This window comes from Pristiophorus japonicus, chromosome 11 (assembly GCF_044704955.1).
Source record: "Pristiophorus japonicus isolate sPriJap1 chromosome 11, sPriJap1.hap1, whole genome shotgun sequence".
In the NCBI taxonomy this organism is placed as follows: Eukaryota; Metazoa; Chordata; class Chondrichthyes; family Pristiophoridae; genus Pristiophorus; species Pristiophorus japonicus.
Window position 1 is genome coordinate 143,844,433 of NC_091987.1, and position 22,523 is coordinate 143,866,955.

At 48.4% G+C, this 22,523-nt stretch overlaps 1 long non-coding RNA gene across 1 annotated transcript in view; it reads left to right on the forward strand.

Annotated features, from left to right (window-relative positions):
• Nucleotides 1-291: 291 nt before the first annotated feature.
• LOC139275863 (uncharacterized) overlaps nt 292-22,523 on the forward strand; it is a 34,136-nt gene continuing 11,904 nt past the window's right edge. Inside the window, exons 1-2 of the long non-coding RNA XR_011595775.1 lie at nt 292-352; nt 7,699-7,883. This is a non-coding gene — a long non-coding RNA (uncharacterized lncRNA). The remainder of the gene's footprint in view (nt 353-7,698; nt 7,884-22,523) is intronic.

Consider the following 22,523-nt stretch of genomic DNA (forward strand, 5'->3'; position numbering starts at 1 on the left):
TGTTTACTCTGAGAAATAGTAACATAATGTATTTAGGGCTGGATTTTTGGTTTATTCCCGCCTCTGTTTTTGCCCCGGAGGGGGGAGGGTAATGGCGGCGGAAGGCATTTCCGGGCAGGCGGCCAGCTTCCAGTGCCCCGCTGGGACATTCGGTGCCGGGTTTGCGAGGACGCGGAGCAGTACTGCCCGGGAAGGCGAGCCAGTGTGCAAAGTCCCTGGTTGCGACACCGTCTCGATATTAGGCTCGCGCCCGACCCGTAGTGCCATGTAGCGCCCCCTAGTGGGACCGTCTGTGAAAGCTGGTGGTCCGAGCTGTACCGGCCGCAGTCAGTGAAGTGCTTGTCCACCTCAGGTAAGTGTGAATGGATTTTATTTTTGAGATTAATGTTGATGTGGGGTCAGTAATGTATTGCGAATGTTTTGAGTGTTTCTTTTCAGATTTTATTTTTCCACGGAAGCCTCTCTTAGGGCGCTCTGAGGCCGGCTGTTTAGCTCAGGATTTTCAGTTGCTCAGCCGGCCTAGCACCCTGAGAGAGGTGAGGAACACCTCCCTTAGCACTCCGCCCCACACTCAGGGCCCAGCTGGTGAACTTTGTGGCTGGAGACGCAAACCATTTTCCGGCACAAAGTTCACCGCTCCACCTGGATTAACGCCGCAACAGAGGCGCGACCAAACTTCCAGCCTTTGAGAAAATTCAAGCTTTGTGAAATAAAGATGTTTTAATAACGTTTTCCCTCAAGGTCAGGAAACAGGCTATAATTCTCAAACTGTGGAGTGAATCCTACAACTTGACCCTGTGTCTATAATTTCACTTTCTCAGTGAATGAACTTCACTTATTTCTCCTGGGTTCCCATCCGCTTGCTCTGCAGCCAGCAGAGTTTTTCACCTAACCAGACAATGCTGGGGAAATACAGCCAATCGGTCAGCATCTGAAAGGTTCACCGATTGGCTGGGAGCAACATTACGGCTGACTTTTCTCTCTCAGGTGCTGATAGACTCACTGCACATTTCCAGCACTTTCTGTTTTAATTTCAGTTTTCTAACATTTGAAGTTTTTCTTTTTATACTTACAGATGAACATAATTGCATAATATGATATCCACCTGTTATATTTAAACTACATGGGATAATGATGGTGGTTAGTTTATTAAAAAAATCCTAAAACAATGTCATTGTTGCATCCTGATCAATGATAATGAATTTCAACAATTCTGGCCATCACAGCAGCTTCCTATTGGGGCAGAAGTTATTGATTTAGCAGGTTTGTGATGAAGCTTTTGTATAAGAGGGGCAGCTGTCATCGCCAACTTCAAATGGATCATTTCATGTATGTTGCTCCCCCTTAAAGGCAGGGTTTGAATATAGATTGCCTTGTTTTCAGTTGCTCCTGTATGGGGGGTTTATTCGTGTTTTTGTTTAAGAACATATGTAACCAGGAAATGAGGCAGGACTATTTTGCCGCTCAAACCTGTTCTTCCAACATCATTTGGTCTGAGATCTTCATCTTTATTCACGGTAATGAATTATGCCTGAGGTTAATTGAGGAAAGATTGCAGTAATTATGCAAAAAGCAGTTATTCCCAAAATAATCATTGCATTATTGCAAGCAGTATAATTATTTCTCAAATCCTGCTATATATGATTAAGATTTCAAAATGTGAACGCTTTTAGATCCTATTAATAGTAATCATAAAATCTTCACAATAAATATTGTAATCCATGAAGTCAGGTGGGACTTGATGTAGTCATAGAATCATGGAAATTTACAGCACAGAAGGAGGCCATTTGGCCCATCATGTCCGTATCGGCCAACAAAGAGCTATCCAGCCGAATCCCACTTTCCAGCGTGCGTGCGTTCTCATTAAAATACAATTAGTGTATATGTGTCCAAGATGCATAACTGTCATGTGTAAGATTTTGAATAACAAATAATTTAACCAGATTTTTATCAAAATCTGTTACTGAGATGCGCGAGTGACAAAGGTAATAAATGTCTCCCCTTCTTACTATGAGATGAAAGAAGGCCTTCCCTGCAGGTGCCCAGACACTGGAGCTGCACTTCCCGCCCCTGTTATTATCAGACCTGTCGTCCTTAGCACAACTACCTGAGAATGACTCAGGAAAAGGCTGGTGTGGAGCTTAAACACCAGCACAGAGCTGTTGGGCCGAATGGCCTGTTTCTGTGCTGTAAAAATTCCAATGTAATTCTATGAAACCTGCGTCTTCAGGCTCTGAGTCAGCAGGGAAAGGATTGCAGAACTGATCAATCTGCTTCAAAACATCTGCAGCCAAACCTGAAGGAAGGCACGTCACTGAGAATGAAGTCAAGGTTACCAACACTCTCAATGGTGGTGCCTCTGTCTCATTCCACTCTCACTCCACTTTGGATATTTCCTTTCCCATTAACGGTGAATAGGAGCATGAAACTATTCACCAATTTCACTGCAGAAGGAGGCACTGACGGCAGCCGTGTGAGCAAGACACACCAATAGATTTCTACTCCCTCTCTGCAACCACCAGTTAGTCCTCCCAGTGTCAGTGTCAGCCGTGGCTCAGGGGGTAGCATGCTCACCTCTGAGTCAGAAGATCGTGAGTTCACGTCCCCCTCCAGAGACTTGAGCACAAAATCTAGGCTGACACTCCAGTGCAGTGCTGAGGGAGCGCTGCACTGTCAGAGGTGCCATTAAACCGAGGCCCCGTCTGCTCTCTCAGGTGGCTTCATTTCGAAGAAGAGCAGGGGAGTTATACCCGGTGTCCTAGCCAATATTAATACCTCAATCAACATAACGGGAACAAATTGGGAACCAAAATTGCCCTCCGCCCCAAACGGGGCACACTTACTGATTTAATTGTTGATTTACCGCCACAATCGATGGGGCAGTGATTAGTGCGATTTTCACAGAATCATAGGCATTTAGAGCATAAAAGGAAGCCATTTCAGCCCATCCTGTCTGTGCCGGCCAACAAAGAGCTACCTAGCCTAATCCCACGTTCCAGCTCTTGGTCTGTAGCCCTGTAGGTTACGGCACTTCAAGTGCATATCCAAGTAGCTTTTAAAAGTGATGAGGGTTTCTACCTCTACCGCCCTTTCAGGCAGTGAGTTCCAGACCCCCGCCACCCTCTGGGTAAAAACATTTCTCCTCAAATCCCCTCTAAACCTTTGACCAATTACTTTAAATCTATGACCCCTGGTTGTTGACCCCTCTACTAAAGGAAATAGGTCCTTCCTATCCACTCTATCTCGGACCCTCATAATTTTATACACCTCAATAAGGTCTCACCTCAGCCTCCTCTGTTCCAAAAAAACCAAACCCAGCCTATTCAATCCTTCCTCATCGCTAAAATTCTCCACTCCCGGCAACGTCCTCGTACATCACCTCTGTATTCTCTCCAGTGCAATCACATCTTTTCTGTTATGCGGTGACCAGAACTGCATGCAGTACTCTAGCTTGTGGCCTAACCAGTGCTTTATACAGTTCAAGCATATCCTCCCTGCTCTTGTATTCTATGCCTCGGCTAATAAAGGCTAATATTCCATCTACCTTCTTAACCACCTTATCTACCTGGCCTGCTACCTTCAGGGATATGTGGACTTGCACTCCAAGGTCTCTTTGTTTCCTCTACACTTCTCAGTGTCCTACCATTTAATATGTATTCCCTTGCCTTGTTAGCCCTCCCCAAATACAATACCTCACATTTCTCCAGATAGAATCCCATTTGCCACTGTTCTGTCCACCTGACCAGTCCACTGCTATCTTCCTGCAGTCCGCAGCCCGATCGCCACTGCGCTCCCATGGGGCAATTTCCCTCGCGGGGTGCAAAGGGATGGAATAGGATCACCGCTGGGCGGTAAGAGGTCGACGTATGGCTGACCGGGTGGGAACACAGGCAGGCGGCCACCTTCTCCGCCAGAAAAAGGGGACGAGGGAAATGTCCTGATTGTCGGCCACTCCGCACCTGACTGACCAGTAACTCCTTTCCGGCCCGTTATTGCCTCTTAACAAAAGGTGCATTACCTGATCATTATCACATTGCTGGTTGTGGGAGCTTACTGTGCACAAATTGGCTGCCACGTTTCCTATATTAAAATCGTGACTACACTTCAAAAAGTACCTCATTAGCTGTAAAGAGCTTCGGGATGTCCGCTGGTCATGAAAGGCACTATATAAATGCAAGTCTTTCTTTCTCCCCATCTGTGCACTCTGCCTCAACCTCTGCTCCCTCCTGAAGCTCACTAACATTACCCTCCAGGATGTATGGTGATGTGCTGCTGCATGCAACATTTGCTGAGTTAGATGCATGGTGTCATAATGCTTCTGGGCTCTGGCCATACGGTCGGACTGCTATTCTAACTCTCTCATTGCAGAAAAGTGACACAGGTTAGAATGCTGGCTCCGAGATCTACCTTCCAACAGAGTGGGTGAGGTCTGTGTATCTGCTTATGAGGAACTGAGTAAGAAAGACATAAAACCAGGAGCTTGATGAAGATCTGCTGCTTCACCTTCACCTACTTGTTCAGGTGGTCCAGTGTGACCACCTCTAAGGGACTCCAGGGTCTGAGATTTATGAGCCTTTCTACAATTCAGGTTAATTCCCTTCAATTACGTGCCACCTTGTGTAAGCAGAAAACTAATTTTGAATTGCATGCAGTTGAGGGAATACATACACAATGACAGAGGTATGCCAAACCTGGAGACAGCCATTCTTAGTCTAGAATGTGTGACTCTCACACCTTACATCACCCTCACAGGGGAGCCCGATCTCCCTAAAGCCCTGGCAAGCTTCCAGTGGCTTAACAAACAGAGCAACCTTTCTGATCATTGTGTTTATCTGCTGGACCCATACTGTGCCTGCACAGGATCTCTCTCTCTCTCTCTCTCTCTCTCGAGCCCTCAGTGAACACTGGACCCATACTGTGCCTGCACAGGATATCTCTCTCTCTCTTGAGACCTCAGTGAACACTGGACCCATACTGTGCCTGCACAGAATCTCTCTCTCTCCAGTCCTCAGTGAACACTGGACCCATACTGTGCATGCACAGGATCTCTCCAGTCCTCAGTGAACACTGGACCCATACTGTGCCTGCACAGGATCTCTCTCTCTCTCTCTCTCTCTCTCTCTCTCTCTCTCTCTCTCGAGTCCTCAGTGAACACTGGACCCATACTGTGCCTGCACAGGATCTCTCTCTCTCTCCAGTCCTCAGTGAACACTGGACCCATACTGTGCCTGCACAGGATCTCTCTCTCTCTCCAGTCCTCAGTGAACACTGGCCCCATAATGTGCCTGCACAGGATCTCTCTCTCTCTCTCTCGAGCCCTCAGTGAACACTGGCCCCATACTGTGCCTGCACAGGATCCCTCTTGAGTCCTCAGTGAACAAGGGCACAATACGGCAGCATATCTCAGTTTAAAGTTAACCAAGAAGCAAATTCATTTTACAAGAAATGAACAAGCAAATAACACAGGATGTAACGAACAGGGTGGATGAAGGGGAACCAGTGGATGTGGTGTATTTGGACTTCCAGAAGACATTTGACAGGGTGTCACATAAAAGCTTACTGCATGAGATAAAAGTTCACGGGGTGGAGGTAATCCATTAGCATGGATAGAGGATTGGCTAACTAACAGAAAAGAGAGTCGGGATAAATGGTTCATTCTCTGCTTGGCAACCAGTAACTAAAGGGATGCCGCAACGATCAGTGCTGGGACCCCAACTATTTACAATCTATATTAACGTCTTGGAAGAAGGGACCGAGTGTAACGGAGCCAAGTTTGCTGATGATACAAAGATGGGAGGAAAAGTAATGTGTGAGGAGGACACAAAAAATCTGCAAAAGGACACCGACAGACTAAGTGATTAGGCAAAAATTTGGCAGATGGAGTATAATGTTGGAAAGTGTGAGGTCATGCACTTTGGCAGAAAAAAAATCAAAGAGCAAGTTATTATTTAAATGGAGAAAGTTTGCAAAGTGCTGCAGTACAGCAGAACCTTGGGGTACTTGTGCATGAAACACAAAAGGTTAGTATGGAGGTACAGCAAGTGATCAGGAAGGCCAATGGAATCTTGGCCTTTATTGCAAAGGAGATGGAGTATAAAAGCAGGGCTGTCTTGCTACAGTTATACAGGGTATTGGTGAGGCCACACCTGGAATACTGCGTGCAGTTTTGGTTTCCATATTTATGAAAGGATATACTTGCTTTGGAGGCAGTTCAGAGAAGGTTCACTAGGTTGATTCCGGAGATGAGGGGGTTGACTTATGAGGAAAGATTGAATAGGTTGGGCCTCTACTCATTGGATTTCAGAAGAATGAGAGGTGATCTTATCGAAACGTATAAGATTATGAGGGGGCTTGACAAGGTGGATGCAGAGAGGATGTTTCCACTGATGGGGAGGATCAGAACTAAAGGGCACGGTCTTAGAATATGGGGCCGCCCATTTAAAACTGAGATGAGGAGAAATTTCTTCTTTCAGAGGGTTGTAAATCTGTGAAATTCAGTTCCTCAAAGAGCTGTGGAAGCTGGGACATTGAATAAATTTAAGACAGAAATAGACAGTTTCTTAACTGATAAGGGGTTAAGGTGTTATGGCGAGCGGGCGGGGAAGTGGACTTGAGTCCATGATCAGATCAGCCATGATCGTATTAAATGGCGGAGCAGGCTCGAGGGGCCGTACGGCCTACTCCTGCTCTTATTATGTTCTTATGTTCTTATATTTATAGAAATCATTCTGTCTCCTCAAATGACAGCAATAAAAGGTTGCAATCTAATGCTAAACTTTGCTTCCGTAGAATAGTTTCATATCTGTGTAATATTTCTTAGATTTCTTACACCGAAGGAGCTAATACAAGTTCAGACAATTTTCTAGAGAATAACAAACCGAATCTTTCAACTTCACTGAGCTCAACTCTAATCTCAGCTCTGCTCCTCTCTTTAAATATTCTCATAAACATTTATCAGGACATCAAGTACTTTTCAATAACTTCAAACCACATTTGGAAATAAATGGTTGTTACTGAAGTATAACTGAATAAATCGTGCAATTTGTGTTTGTTCAGAAATAGCTTGGCTTCCCGTCAGCTTTACAGACAACGGAACTCAACTTGAAACAAGCTTGAGCCAAGGTTCTGGCTGCAGCTAGTTTTATTTTTAAACTTCTTAGTCTGGAATTTCCTTTAGAAAACCACCATTTTCTGGTAGTTTAGAGGCAGCAAAAAGAATAAAAAGGGTCCTTGTGATGTCCCAAAAATGGACACTAAGGCCCAGAAATTGATTGATGCCACACCTGTTGTACAGGTGTAAAATGGGCGCCATGCGCATTCCGCGCTGAAAGTGCACTGTCCGCCATATTGGTAAAGGCTGAAGTTTCGGAGTCCAGGGCCTATGTCTGAAACCTGCGTTAGCCATTTGCATATGCAAATAGAGGGTCTAAGGCCTGCTTCAGGGCCCCTTCTCGAAATTGCGCGAATGGCTACCACCCAAAAAAGCTATTTCTGTTTTTAAATGTTCACCAGAGTCTGGAGCCTCGAAGACTGTTACTGCCCCCGCTTGACCCCCTCCTGATCGCCTGCACCCTGCCCCCACTTGACCCCCTCCTGATCGCCTGCGCCCTGTAATTTTCTATTATTTTTGCAGCACAATGATTTTTGCTACTTTGTTCCCAAAAGCTTCACTGAAGAGTTTTTTTTATTCATTCACAGGATGTGGGCGTTGCTGACAAGGCCAGCATGTATTGCCCACCCCGAATCGCCCTTGAGAAGCTGGTGGTGAGCCACTTTCTTGAACTGCTGCAGTCGGTGAGATGATGGTACCCCCACAGTGCTGGTAGGGAGGGAGTTCCAGGATTGTGAACCTGTGACGATAAAGGAACACGATATATTTCCAGGTCAGTTCGGCAAACATTAAATTAAATTTACATTTGGACTGCGGAAATGGATTCTATGGAAATCCCTCTCCCTGTGTAATGAAGAGCAATGGTGTTTGGGGGAAATGCAGCGGATGTGGTGTATATGGACTTTCAAAAAGCCTTTGACAAGATACCACACAGGAGACTATTGAAGAAGATTAAAGGGTCTGAAATTAGGGGGAGTGTAGCAAATTAGAGTAAAAAAATGGCTAGAAGGGAGGAAACGGATTCGGAGCTAAGGACAGTTGGTCAGAATTGTTGGTAGTGTTGTAGTGGTGTTCCACAGGTTTCTGTCCTGAGTCTGTTTCCATTCACCATGTACATCAATGATTTGGATATAGGAATCGAGAGAGTGATGTCCATATTTGCAGATGATATTTGTTCTGCTCATAATAAATGGTCAGACCGAGTACTGTGTGTAATGAGCAAGTGTGACCTTAGCTCCTTTATTGTAGTTCCAGAGTGCCGGTACCTCGTGGGTGGCCTGCTTATATACTGTACATAGTTGTATGCCAACAGCGTGAGCGCCCATCTTTGGATGCGGGCAGAGGCATTGGTATTGATCCCTTTGCTCTCCGAGAATAGCAATATGAGCGGCTTGTGGTCTGTTGGTCTGTTTCAAGCTTGAACTTGAGGCCAAACAATTACTGGTGCATTTTTTTTATCCCGTAAACGCACGCCAGAGCCTCTTTTTCAACCATGCTGCAGGCCCTTTCAGCCTTGAAACTCCTGGATACATACACAACTGGTTGCAAAATTCCCGATTCATTAGCCTGTTGCAACACACACCCGACCCCGTATGACGACGCATCGCAAGCTAACACCAGTCATTTACATGGGTTATACAGGATAAGTAGTTTGGGACAACACAGTAAATTTCTGGCTTTCTTAAAGGCAGCCTCTTGTGAATTCCCCCATACCCAGTCATCTCCCTTGCACAGAAGTGCATGCAGGGGTTCTAGCAGGGTGCTTAACCCAGGTAGGAAATTGCCGAAGTAGTTAAGGAGTCCCAGAAACGACCGCAACTCCGTCACATTCCGTGGTCATGGCGCATTCTTGATGGCCTCCGTCTTGGCGTCAGTGGGTCTGATGCCATCTGCTGCGATCCTCCTTCCAAAGAATTCGACGTCCTATGCCAGGAAAACACACTTCGTGCGTTTCAACCTGAGCCCCATGCAATCCAACTGACTAAGAACCTCCTCCAGGTTCTTCAAGTGCTCCACAGTGTCCTGACCTGTAACCAATATGTCGTCCTGGAAGACCACTGTACAAGGAACAGACTTCAGCAGGATTTCTATGTTCTGCTGGAAGATCACTGCAGCCGACCGAATCCCGAACGGGCGTCGGTTATAAATAAACAGACATTTGTGCATGTTGATGCAGGTGAGGCCTTTCGAAGACTCCTCCAGCTCCTGCGTTATGTAGGCCGAGGTCAGGTCCAGCTTGGTGAATGACTTCCATCCAGCCAGGATCGCAAATAGGTCATCTGCCTTGGGTAGCGGGTACTGGTCCTGCAGCAAAAAACGGTTAATTGTTACTTTATAGTCCCTGCAAATTCTAACTGTACCGTCCTCCTTGAGTACCGGAACAATCGGACAGGCCCAGCCGTTGAACTCCACCGGTACGATGATGCCTTTACATTGCAGCCTGTCCAGTTCAATTTCCACTTTTTCGCGCATCATGTACAGTACCGCCCGAGCCTTGTGGTGGATGGGTCGCGTACCGGGAACCAAATGGATCTGCACTTTCGCCCGCGAGAAACTTCCAGTGCCTGGCTCGAATAACGATGGGAACTTGCTTAGAACCTGGGTACATGCAGTGTCGTCAACTGACGAAAGCGCTCGGATGTCGTCCCAGTTCCAGCGGATTTTCCCCAGCCAGCTTCTGCCAAATAATGTGGGGTCATCCCTTGGCACAATCCACAGCGGGAGTTCGTGTACTGCTCCATCATAGGAGACTTTGAGTTCAGCACTGCCAATTACCGGGATTAGTTCCCTTGTATAAGTCCTTAGCTTCGTGTGAATGGGCCTGAGCTTGGGTCTGTATGCCTTCTTCCCCCACAGCCTGTCGAAAGCTGTTTTACTCATTATGGACTGACTTGCTTCTGTGTCCAGCTCCATAGATACTGGAATACCATCAACTTTCAACATTATTGGTGGGCATTTCATCATGAACATGTGTACCCCGTACACCTCTGCCTCCTCCATACGAGTTTCCAATTCCGTCTGATCCACTGTGGACCGCCCTTTCTCTGCAACGTGGTGGTTTGCAGGGTTTGCAGCTTGCCTGCACATTCGCTTGAGGTGTCCAATTGTTCTGCAGCCATTGCCCGCATAGTGCTTAAAGCGGCATTGAGGGGGCCGATGATCACTCCCGGAACGCCAACAGGGTATTAACTGCCTCGCATTTACAGATGATTGCGGACTCTGGGTCAATTGAGGTCGGACCACAGCAGTCAGTGTGTACGTTCTGCCATGTACATTTCTGCTCAAAACCGATGTTACTTTATGCACAGTACTGGCCGAAACTTCTTTGTTCTGTGGAATCTGGTGTTGTTGCCGGTGGACATAAATGGCTGGGCTATCGTTATGGCTTTACTCAGATTCGGAGTTTCTACAGTCAACAGTTTGCGAAGGATTATCTCATGACCGATGCCCAGTACAAAAAAGTCTCTGAGCATTTGTTCTAGGAATCCCTCAAACTCACAATGTCCTGCAAGGCGCCTAAGTTCAGTGATGTAGCTCGCCACTTCCTGGCCCTCCGATCGTTGACATGTGTAGAACCGATATCTCGCCATCAAAACACTTTCCTTAGGATTTTGGTGCTCCCGGACCAGCGTACACAGTTCTTCATAGGATTTCTCTGTTGGTTTAGCTGGGGCCAGGAGATTCTTCATGAGGCCAAAGGTTGTGGCCCCACAGACAGTTAGGAGGATTGCCCTTCGTTTGGTGGCATTCTCGTCCCCTTCCAGCTCGTTGGCTATGAAGTATTGGTCGAGTCTCTCCACGAAGGCCTTCCAATCATCCCCCTCTGAGAACTTCTCCAGGATGTCGACTGTTCTTTGCATTTTCGCGTGGTTTGTTATCTCGTCGCCAATTATTGTACTCATAATAAATGGTCAGACCGAGTACTGTGTGTAATGAGCAAGTATGACCTTAGCTCCTTTATTGTAGTCCCAGAGTGCCATTACCTCGTGGGTGGCCTGCTTATATACTGTACTCCCAAGAGATGCTTTGGGACACCAACAGGTAGGCCCTCTGGTGGACAGGTGTAATGCAGGTTACAAGGTTACAAGGGGTTAAATACATAACAATACTAAAGTAAATAAGCAGAGTAAATAATCCCGAGGATCTAAGGAAGTTACAACGGCATATTGATAAAATAGTAGAATGGGCAAAATATCAGTCAATATGAAATGGAACATTTTGATAAAAAGAAAAGTAATAATTATTCTATGAATGGGAGAAAGTGGGGTGATGTGCAAGGGGGAATTATGGGGGTCCAGATTCACAAAACATTTAAATGAGCAACTCAAATGGAAAAGGCCAAGATAAAGTAATGGAATACTGGGGTTTGTGCCCAGAGAATATAAGATGGTGAATCTACATAAAACCTAGTCGGAACACAGTAAGAATATGAGGATGTGTAGTTTTAAACTCCATACTATAGGAACGATGTTCAGGCAATCGAGAAAGTTCAGAGCAGATTCACTGGGATGCTGCCTGGAATGAGGAAATACAAATACAATGATTTGAAAAATTGAGGTTGGTTTGTTGGAATAAAGGAAATTAATGGGTGATTTGTGTGATGCTGGTCACTTTATCCTGCAATTCAGGAAAATGCCATGATGTTTTTATCATGCAGCCATCCATTCTAACAGTCCATGGATCAGAGTGGTTACGGATGATCCTGGATATCCCCAGAAGCCATGACTAATGTCTCCAGAATGGCATGTACTGGCAGAGGGAGACAACAATTATAAAAAGGCCCCTGGAATTACACAGTGACCAGCATCACACAAGTCACCCCTTAATCTCCTTTATGCTGACTGTTGGCATTTTGAAGGCTCCTTTTAGGTGCCAGGACAGATCTGGGTGAGCGCTATAGTACAGCTTAGCAAGCATGTCCAGAATTATGGTGGTTTTCTGTGTGCTGTATAATATTGCTGAAGACAACGAAGATGGGAAGAGGGTGATGGCCCTCCATCTACACAGGAGGGAGAAGAGGAAAGAAAACAAAATAAAGGCTTGCATTTATATAGTGTCTTTCACATCCACCTGATATCTCAAAGCGCTTTACAGCCAATGAAGTACTTTTGGAGTGTAGTCACTGTTGTAATATGGGAAAGAGGAGGAGCCAGAGCTTGGAAGTAGCAACATTGCTTTCAATAAAGAAAAGTTGTTAAAACCAATAAAAATCCTTTCCACATGGCTGGTTCCCCACCCAACTCTCATCACCCACCCCCACCCCCAACCCACACATACCCCACACATACCCCCCACCCCACACACATCACACACACACATCACACCCACCCCCACTCCACACATACCCCAGACACAGACCCCCACACACACACCCCACACACCCCCACACACACATACCCCAGACACACACCCCACCCCACACACATACACCGCACAAACACACCCCACCCTCACCCCCACAATCCCACACACCTCACCCACCCCTACCCCACACACACACACCTCACACACCCCCTCCACACACACACAAAACCAACCACCTACACACATCCGAAACCCCTTCCACCCCACACACCCCCCACACACACACACACACACACACACATCATCATCATAGGCATTCCCTCGGAATCGAGGAAGACTTGCTTCCACTCTTAGCATGAGTTCTTAGGTGGCTGTACAGTCCAATACGAGAACCACAGTCTCTGTCACAGGTGGGACAGATAGTCGTTGAGGGAAGGGGAGGGTGGAACTGGTTTGCCACACGCTCCTTCCGCTGCCTGCGCATGATTTCTGCATGCTCTCGGCAACAATACTCGAGGTGCTCAGCGCCCTCCCGAATGCACTTCCTCCACTTAGGGCGGTCTTTGGCCAGGGACTCCCAGGTGTCAGTGGGGATGTCACACTTTATCAGGGAGGCTTTGAGGGTGTCCTTGTCACGTTTCCTTTGCCCACCTTTAGCTCGTTTGCCGTGGACGAGTTCTGAGTAGAGCGCTTGCTTTGGGAGTCTCGTGTCTGGCATGCGGACTATGTGGCCTGCCCAGCGGAGCTGATCAAGTGTGGTCAGTGCTTCAATGCTGGGGATGTTAGCCTGGACGAGGACACTAATGTTTGTGCATCTGTCCTCCCAGGGGATTTGCAGGATCTTGCGGAGACATCGCTGGTGGTATTACACACAAAACCCACCCCCACGCACGCCCCACCCCACACACTCATACACACCTCACACACCCCAGACAGAAAAACCCTAAACAAATCCCACCCCCATCCCAAGCCCCACATACACACACCCACAATCCCTGCACGCGCCCCGCCCCACACGCGCCCCACCCCAAACACACATACACACCACACACCCACCCCTCTGCTCCCACCCACTCCCCCACCACACACACACACTCCACCCCAACCCCACACACGCACACCCCACCCCTACCCCTCACAAACACACACCCGCCCCCCCATCCACACGCGCCCCACCCCTGCCCCACACGCGCCCCACGGGCGCCCCGCCCCTGCCCCGCGCGCGCCCCGCCCCTGCCCACCCCACACACACCCCACCCACCAACTCCCACCCCACACACTCATACACCCCTCACACACCCCAGACAGAAAAACCCTAAACAATTCCCACCCCCATCCCAAGCCCCACATACACACACCCACAATCCCCGCCTACACACCTCAGACAAGCACACTGCACCCACACCCCAAACACACATACACACCACACACCCACCCCGCTGCTCCCACCCACTCCCCCACCACACACACACACACCCGCCCCCCCCATCCACAAACACCCCGCCCCTGCCCCCCGCGCACCCCGCCCCTGCCCCGCACGCGCGCACCCCTGCCCCCCGCGCACCCCGCCCCTGCCCCCCGCGCGCGCGCACCACATCCCCGCCCCGCACGCGCGCGCACACCCCTGAGGGATCGCAGCCTTTCTCTTGCAATGTCAGTGATCCAGGACCTGGGTCTGAAGCTCCCTCATCTTCTGCCCTGAGGTTAAAATACTGTCGGTACTTTCAGATTGCTCCTTAAACTCAGTAACGCTCGATACCCCCCGAGCTGCTCTCCAGCTGCCGGACATTTCATGATATGAGATGATAAGTGACAGTATATTATTTCTGTGTTCTGAAACATACACCAACAATCATCCATATAATGAATCTACATCAATGGGGAACATTTCTCGAAATGTTGGATGCACTCATATTATTTGTTGAACTTTACACAATAATGATCAGTCATCTCAAACAGAGACTTTGCCGGACTCTGGGCAGCAGCCAGGAATGCAGGAATACCACCAATCTCAAGGTGCTAACACTGACCGTGCTGTACCACCACTCAATTGTTAGTATCGCTGGGGGAAATCAAGTTCAAATGTCTGTGTCCCAGATTTCACAACACTATGCCCAGTGTCAATCAATGGCTCAGTGGCGTCTGTTCACATCATCCCTTATTTCTGTCCATTCTCAACATCACAAGCTTTCTTTTTACAATTGTCCAATTTTCTTCTGCATGAAACTTTGGGGTAGAAATTCACCACCGCTGGAAACGGAGCGCACCGACCATTTTTCCTGTGTTTTCACCGCTGCGGTAGGTGTGGTGGCCTCTTGCGATTAATTCAGCTCTTTGTCTTTATTTTCGAGCGGAGTGGAAGTCAGTCATAACGGGGGCGGAAGGGGGGCAGGCGGAGTGTCCATCGCTGTCAGTCATCAGCCTAGCGCTGATGACATCATCACGCTTCACGTAAAAGGAAGGGCCGCTGCGAGCTCTGCCATTAGTTTATTTAGGTCCACTGGGCCACCAGCGAGGGTTGCGGCCGGGCCAACGGTCTGCTACCCAAGAGCAGGCACCAGGCTGCCTGTTTGCGGCCTGGCTGAACCAGGGGGCATAATTTTCAGACTGACCTGGCAGTCAGCCGATAAATTAAATAAGATGGCGGCCGCGGCAGTGCGACCTCCGCTTTAATGGCGGCTACACCGCCATTTTGCACACACTGCAAACACAGTGCACTGACAGTCGCAAGATGTATTTAAGTGATTTTTGCTTGCGGTGCGGGAGATCGGCGATGCACGCTTTGATGATGCACTTAGGAGGGTTCGGCAGCAGCGGGGCGGAAGTGGGGACCACCGGAAAAACCACCGAGGAGAATTTTGCGAGTGGTGGACGTTCGACAAAAACAATCGGCGGCCATTCGACACCACCACGTGGCTGCTACTTTCTGACGGTAAAAGGCCTTATCGGCGATACAGCCTGGGGAGCCTGGGGAGCCTGAGAAGACTGGGGAGCTAGAAAACATAAATGAGGTTAGTAGAAGAGAAGGGAATGCCAGGGTGACATGAGAATGCTTACGCTGTGCAGTCATGTACAAGGAGCAACACTACTGCTATAAATATCACTGACAGACGTCACATATAATTAACATCATGATAGTACAGAATATGCTTTGCATTACAATGATATTTCATGATCCCATCATTAATTACATAACATATCAATCATATATTGGATTGAAATGGCATTAAATTACTTTAAACCACCAATGGTTTATACATTACTCACGTGGCACAAGAACAGGTTCAGCACCACCACGGGTGGCCGAACGATTGTGGACCCCCACTAACACCCAACACCCGCTCCTCAAGGTCGGTGAGCTGACACAGATCTGCCGGTCCTCCTCCAGTCCGCCTCTGCTCGGCTCGGTTTTTTGGCAGTTTCCTCTGCATAGATGACAAGAGCATGGCATAAGCTCATTAACTCGGTACTATTACAGATATTACAGATATTAATAGATACAATTACTATTACACAACACACACAACACACAAATAATCCACAATTAGTCATAGCCCTTGCTATTCATCGTTAATACTATATGCTAATGGCTTTGTATGCAATTGAATTCATGGTTATATTACGGTCTGAGAATAAATTTAACAAGATCGTGGTTAGGAATTAATGCATGACACCAAGATTACCAGCTTAATTACAATCCAGCAGATCTACATTTGAATTAATTGGTCATTGCGTCATTACAATTATAATTATAAATTTAATACATTTAATATTTACTCTTCTGGAACCAACAAGGTCGTTCCAGCGCTTTCGGCACTGGTTCAGCTCACGGACTTCGTGTGTCGCCGATGAGACCACTTCGGCGATCTCTGCCCATATTCTCTGATAACCCTGGGGGGTGGTTTCCCACGACCATCCCGGGTCAATTGGGCCCAACGAGTTTCCACCTCATAGACTAGGGCAGAATTAGCCTCTTCTGAAAAATGCTTGACACGCCTTTTGCCACTCATCTCTGCCACCTCACCCAGATCACTCCCTTCACCTACCTCCTCCACCTCTCCAACATCACTTAACACGACCTCCTCGACGTGTTCCATTATTTATTTATAATTATTTTAAATTATTTCCCTCAAAAAACAGGTCCTCAATCACCAATCACCAAAGCAATAGCTTTCTAACAATACTTGACTCTCTCTCTCTCTCTCTCTCATCTATTCTGCGCATGTGCAGATGACCCCCGACCTCCCGAATCGCGGGAAAAATTAATCACCTAAAAAAAAACACGCATACGCATAACGACCGTTGCTATGGATGCCGGCTTTGCATGACAGAATCAATCGCTAACGTCCATTTCACATTGCTACATCTAATGCCCAAATTAAAAAAGCGAAACTAGCGGTTTTAAAATGGGTAATATTCAGGCGATCCCGACAAATAATACCACTTCCCGCAGGCGCTGCCGGTTTTAACGGCAAGGCCTGATTTTCACCTGAAGCCTAGGTTTCCTTTCTGCAGCCAGCCAGGTGAAGAGGCAGGCTGGCAGTGGGCAGGTAGGCTTGGCAATAGGCTGCCTGGGGGGAGAGGGAGGCATCTGGTGGGGGCTGATGCCAGCCTCCGGAGAATGGGGAGGGGCGGAGAAGATCGGCAATGATGTGGGACCGAGGGTGGGGAGAGGGTCGATCATTTCGGGGCTGGTGGAGGATCATGGCCAGACTCAAGATCATCGGTGGCTGGGGGTGGGGGGGGTCCGGGAAGGTGATTGGAGGCCTCATGAGGGGGGTGTCCGATCATGGGGGGTGGGGGGGGGGGTCCGGGAAGGTGATTGGAGGCCTCATGAGGGGGGTGTCCAATCGTGGGGGGGTGGGCTAGGCAGGGACCCTGGATCCAGGAGGTAAGTTTTATGAAGTGTGTAAAACCCGACCAGATAGAGTTAAAAACAAAATGGAGGTTAGAAAATAAGCTTCCAGCCTCACTACAATATTTACATTGATGTACCAACTCTTGGCAGTGGATTGGCTGCCCATCCCCTTCCTGCCTCCGTTAAAAGCGGACGTGGGGGTTTGGGAGTAGTTGGGAATACAATTTTTAAGAAATTAATTACCCCCATGCTCCAAATTCACCCTTTTTTTTTAAAGTTAAAATTCCTCCTCTTGTACACCGACCCCCTTGCAATAAAGGCCACCATGCTAGTAGTCTGTCTAATTTCTTGCTGTACCTGCATGCTAACTCTCTGTGTTTCCTGTACTAGGACACCCAAATCTCTCTGAACACCAACATTTAATAGTTTCTCACCTTTTAAATAATATTCAGTTTTCCTATTCTTCCTACCAAAGTGAATAACCTCATATTTCCCCACATTATACTGAATCTGCCATCTTTTTGCCCACTCACTTAACCTGTCTATAACCTGTCTATATCCCTTTGCAGGCTCTGTGTGTCCTCCTCACAGCTTTGTATCGTCAGCAAATTGGACACATTGCATCGTATTTTACAAGCACCACACAACGACCACCCTTGAGACCCCAGCACGACAGTCCGGTCCATGACAGTCCAGCCCACGAGCAGTCCAGGCACCTGAAGCCATCGTCACCATGGCAATGTGTGCTCAATTATGACCCTGCTGCACTTCAAAAGTAATTGATTGGATGTGATTCACTTTTTGGAATGTAACAAGACATTCATTAATTGGGGACATAAAGTGAAATACTGCAGGTGCTGGAAATCTGAAAACAGAACCCAGTGGAACCACTCCGGGTCAGGCAGCCTCTGTGCTGAGAACGTCAGTCAAAGTTTGAGATTTAACGACTCTGGGTCAGAACGGAAAGCCATTAATGACGAACAGGAAGAGGACACGGGGAAGGGGAAGCAAGCACACACAGCTTTCCATGCATCCCATTCCTGCTCGCCTATCCACACATCTTTATCTATTCACACACGCCCTGCGTCTTGTCTTTTATTTATTTAATTTCTCTCATTGTGCCTCCTACTGATGCTTGCTAATTACTTCTGCCATTTAACCATCTCCCATTCCCACTTTAGCACATTACAGGCCATTATATTTATTTTCCGATACGTGCGTTTATGCCTTTTGTCCCTCTCAGCTGTTCTGTGCTTTTTTAAATGCTGTTCATCGTGTAATGTCTTTCAGTCTGACAAAAGGTCAGCACATCAAAACATTGGCCCTGAAATTGTAGCTAATCGTGTTCACCGTTATTTAGCTTCAAATGCCACAGCGACTTCAGGTTGAGGGCAGATATGCAACTAAACATGGAAATCGAAAAACTGCTGTTGGAAATGCGATGCTCCGCTGTTATCTTCACAAACACAGCATCTCGCTGTCTGGCTCCCCGTTCACATGTGTTGAACAGCACAACATGGTTGTACTTGCAAGGTAGATCTGCAGTAATTGTGTCACAGAAAGTGAAGTCAAGTAATTTCATAAGACAATAAGAATTAAGAGAAGGAGTAGGCCATTCGGCCCCTCGAGCCTGCTCTGCCATTCAATCAGATCATGGCTGATCTTCGACCTCAATTCCACTTTCCCATCCGATTCCCATATCCACTGATTCCCCGAGAGTCCAAAAATGTATCGATCCCAGCCTTGACTGAGCATCCATAGCCCACTGGGGTAGAGAATTCCAAAGGACTATGGCCCCTAATCTAGACTCTCCAGCCAGGGAAAACAGCTGTCAAGCCCCCTAAGAATTAAAAAAATTTCAAGAAGATCACCTCTCAATCTTCTAAACTCCAGAGAGTACAGACCCATTCTACTCAATCTCTCCTCAGAGGACAACCCTCTCAGCCCAGGAATCAATCTAGTGAACCTTTGTTACATCTCCTCCAAGGCAAGTATATCTCTCATTAGGTAGGGAGAGCAAGGGGACAAAATTGCCCCTTTTTATGGACCTGTTAGCGCTTTTTGCCTGGGGGAGGGGATGCGACCGCCTCCAGGGAAATTGCCCGGGTGTTTGTGGAGGCGTTGCCATGGCAGTGCCGTGCCTCATAGTTAGCGCCCCAGGCCGGCGCGCAACCAGCGATGATGTCATCACCATGCGCGGCGACCCCTCACCGCCCCACACCAACCCATTAACGACCCGTGGGAGAAATTGCCCCATGAGCCATGAGGCTGGCGTGAGCGGATGTCAACGGCAGCTTCACGGGTCGCGAAGCTGGCCAACATCCGCTCTCGGGCCGCTAGTTAAAGGGGGGGGGCACCAGCAACCCGGGCCGCCATCTTATTTTACCTACCGACTCTCTGGTTCGGCTCAACGATGGCAACCTTAGCATGGTCCGGACTGCCATCGTGCAGCCCCGCACTCCGTCTTGGGTGCCGGGCTGCTGACCCAGTCACACGCTGCCCTGGTGCCCTGATGGAGGCCATCCAGGTCACATGCTGCCCTAGTCATCATCATAGGCAGTCCCTCGGAATCGAGGAGAACTCCAAACGTGAGTTCCTTGATGTCGGAACAGTCTGATACGAGAGCCACAGACCCTGTTACAAGTGGGACAGACATTTGTCGTCGGTAGGGCTGGTTTGCCACACGCTCCTTCCGCTGCCTGCACTTGGCCTCTTCATGCTCTTTGTGTTGAGACTCGAAGTGCTCAATGGCCTCCCGGATGGACTTTCTCCACCTCGGGCGGTCTGCGGCCAGGGTCTCCCAGGTGTCAGTGGTGATGTCGCACTTTACCAGGGAGGCTTTGATGGTGTCCTTATAACGTTTCTGCTGTCCTCATTTGGCTCGTTTACCATGAAGGAGCTCCGGATAAAGCATTTGCTTAGGGAGTTTCGTATCTGGCATGCATACTATGTGGCCTGCCCAGCGAAGCTGATCGAGTGTGGTCAGTGCTTCAATACTGGGGATGTTAGCCTGGTCAAGGACACTGATGTTGGTGCGCCTGTCCTCCCAGGAGATTTGCGGGATCTTATGGAGACATCATTGGTGATATATGTCCAGCCACTTGAGATGCCTTCTATACATCGTCCATGCCTCAGATCCATACAGGAGGGCGGATATTACTACATCCTTACAGACCATGAGTTTGGTGGTAGATTTGAGGGCCTGGTCTTCAAATGCTCTTTTCCTCAGATGGCCGAAGGCTACACTGGCGCACTGGAATCTCCGCTTCAATATCTGCCTTTGTTGATAAGAGGCTCCCGTGATATGGAAAATTGTCCAGGGCCGTGCTGTGGATCTTGATGATTGGAGGGCAGTGCTATGCGGCGGTGACAGGTTGTTGGAGGACCTTTGACTTACGGATGTTAAGCATAAGGCCCATGCTTTCATATGCCTCAGTAAATACATTGACTATATCCTGGAGTTCGGCCTCTGTGCACAGACGCAGGCGTCGTCCGCATACTGCAGCTCAACGACAGAGGTTGTGGTGATCTTGGACCTGGCCTGGAGGCGGCGTAGGTTAAACAGCTTCCCACTTGTTCTGTAGTTTAGTTCCACTCCAGCGGGGAGCTTGTTGATTGTGAAGTGAAGCATGGCGGTGAGGAAGATTGAGAAGAGAGTTGCAACGATAACGTAGCCCTGTTTGACCCCGGTCCGGACGTGGATTGGGTCTGTAATGGATCCATTAGTAAGGATCACGGCCTGCATGTCATCCTGAAGCAAGCGAAGGATGTTGACAAACTTTTGGGGGCATCCGAAATGGAGGAGGACACTCCATAGACCCTCACGGTTGACAGTGTCAAAGATTGAAAAAGGCCATGTATAAGGGCTGGTGCTGCACCCTGCATTTTTCCTGCAACTGGCGCGCTGCAAAGATCGTATCTGTTATGCCCTGTAGGGGACGAAATCCGCATTGTGATTGCGGGAGGAGCTCCTCAGCCACAGGGAGACGACGATTGAGGAGAACTCGAGCGACAACTTTCCCAGCGGCTGAAAGTAGGGAGATTACCCTGTAGATGCCGCAGTCGGACTTGTCCCCCTTTTTAAAAATGGTCACAATCACTGCATCTCTCCTCCCTCCATATGAGAGAGATGAGGTCATGTATCCGCGCCAACAGCGCCTCTCCGCCATATTAGCGCCTCAACAGGGATTCCATCCGTACCCATGGCCTTGTTATTCTTTAGCTGTTTTATGGCTTTGCCAACCTCGTGCAATGTTGGAGTTTCACTGAGTTGATGGCGGGTCGCATGCTGCGGGATGGAATCGAGAACACTCGAGTCAAAGACAAAGTCTCGATTGAGGAGATCTTCAAAGTGCTCCTTCCATTGGGCCCTGACAGCCTTGGTGTCCTTGATGAATGTTTTCCCGTTCTTGGCCAAGAGTGGGGTGGAACCTTGGGAGTTTGGACCGTAGGTGGCCTTGACTGCAGCGAAGAATCCTCGCATATCGTGGCTGTCGACCAGTTGTTGTATCTCCTGTGCTTTCTCCATCCAACACCTGTTCTTTAGGTCCCGAGTTTTTTGTTGGACCTAAGCCTTGAGCCGTCTGTAATGTTGTTTTGCAGTTCCCGAGTTGGGCTGTTGCTTGAGGCTCAGAAATGCTTTGCGCTTGCGATCTATTAGTTCTTCGATCTCCTGATCATTTTCATCAAACCAGTCCTGATGTTTTCTGATTGAGTGACCAAGTGTCCCTTCACAGGCACTGGTTATAGAGGCCTGGAGGGCAGACCAAGCGCTATGGGGATTCAGCCTCTCAGGGTCATCAAGGCACGCCAGATTGGCTGTGAGGCGCTGGTTGTATAGGGCTCTCTTAGCTGGGTCTCTAAGTGCCTCGGCATTAACTTTTTTGCGGAACTGCTTCTGCTGTCCCCTCTGCTTTAGGGCAATGTTAATATTAATGATGGATCGGATTAGGCGGTGGTCCGTCCAGCAGTTGTCAGCTCCTGTCATGGCGCGGGTGATGGGCACATCCTTGCGATCCCTGGCTCAGACAATGACATAGTCGAGCAGGTGCCAGTGTTTGGAGCGAGGGTGTGGCCACGATGCCTTGTATTTGTCCCTCTGGCAGAACAGGGTGTTGGTGATGAGGAGTTCATGCTCTAGACATTTTGTCAGGAGTAGGGTACCGCTGGAGTTGGCTTTCCCTACCCCCTCTCTGCCAATCACGCCTCCCCAGTGGACTGTGTCTTTGCCAACCCTGGCTTTAAAATCAC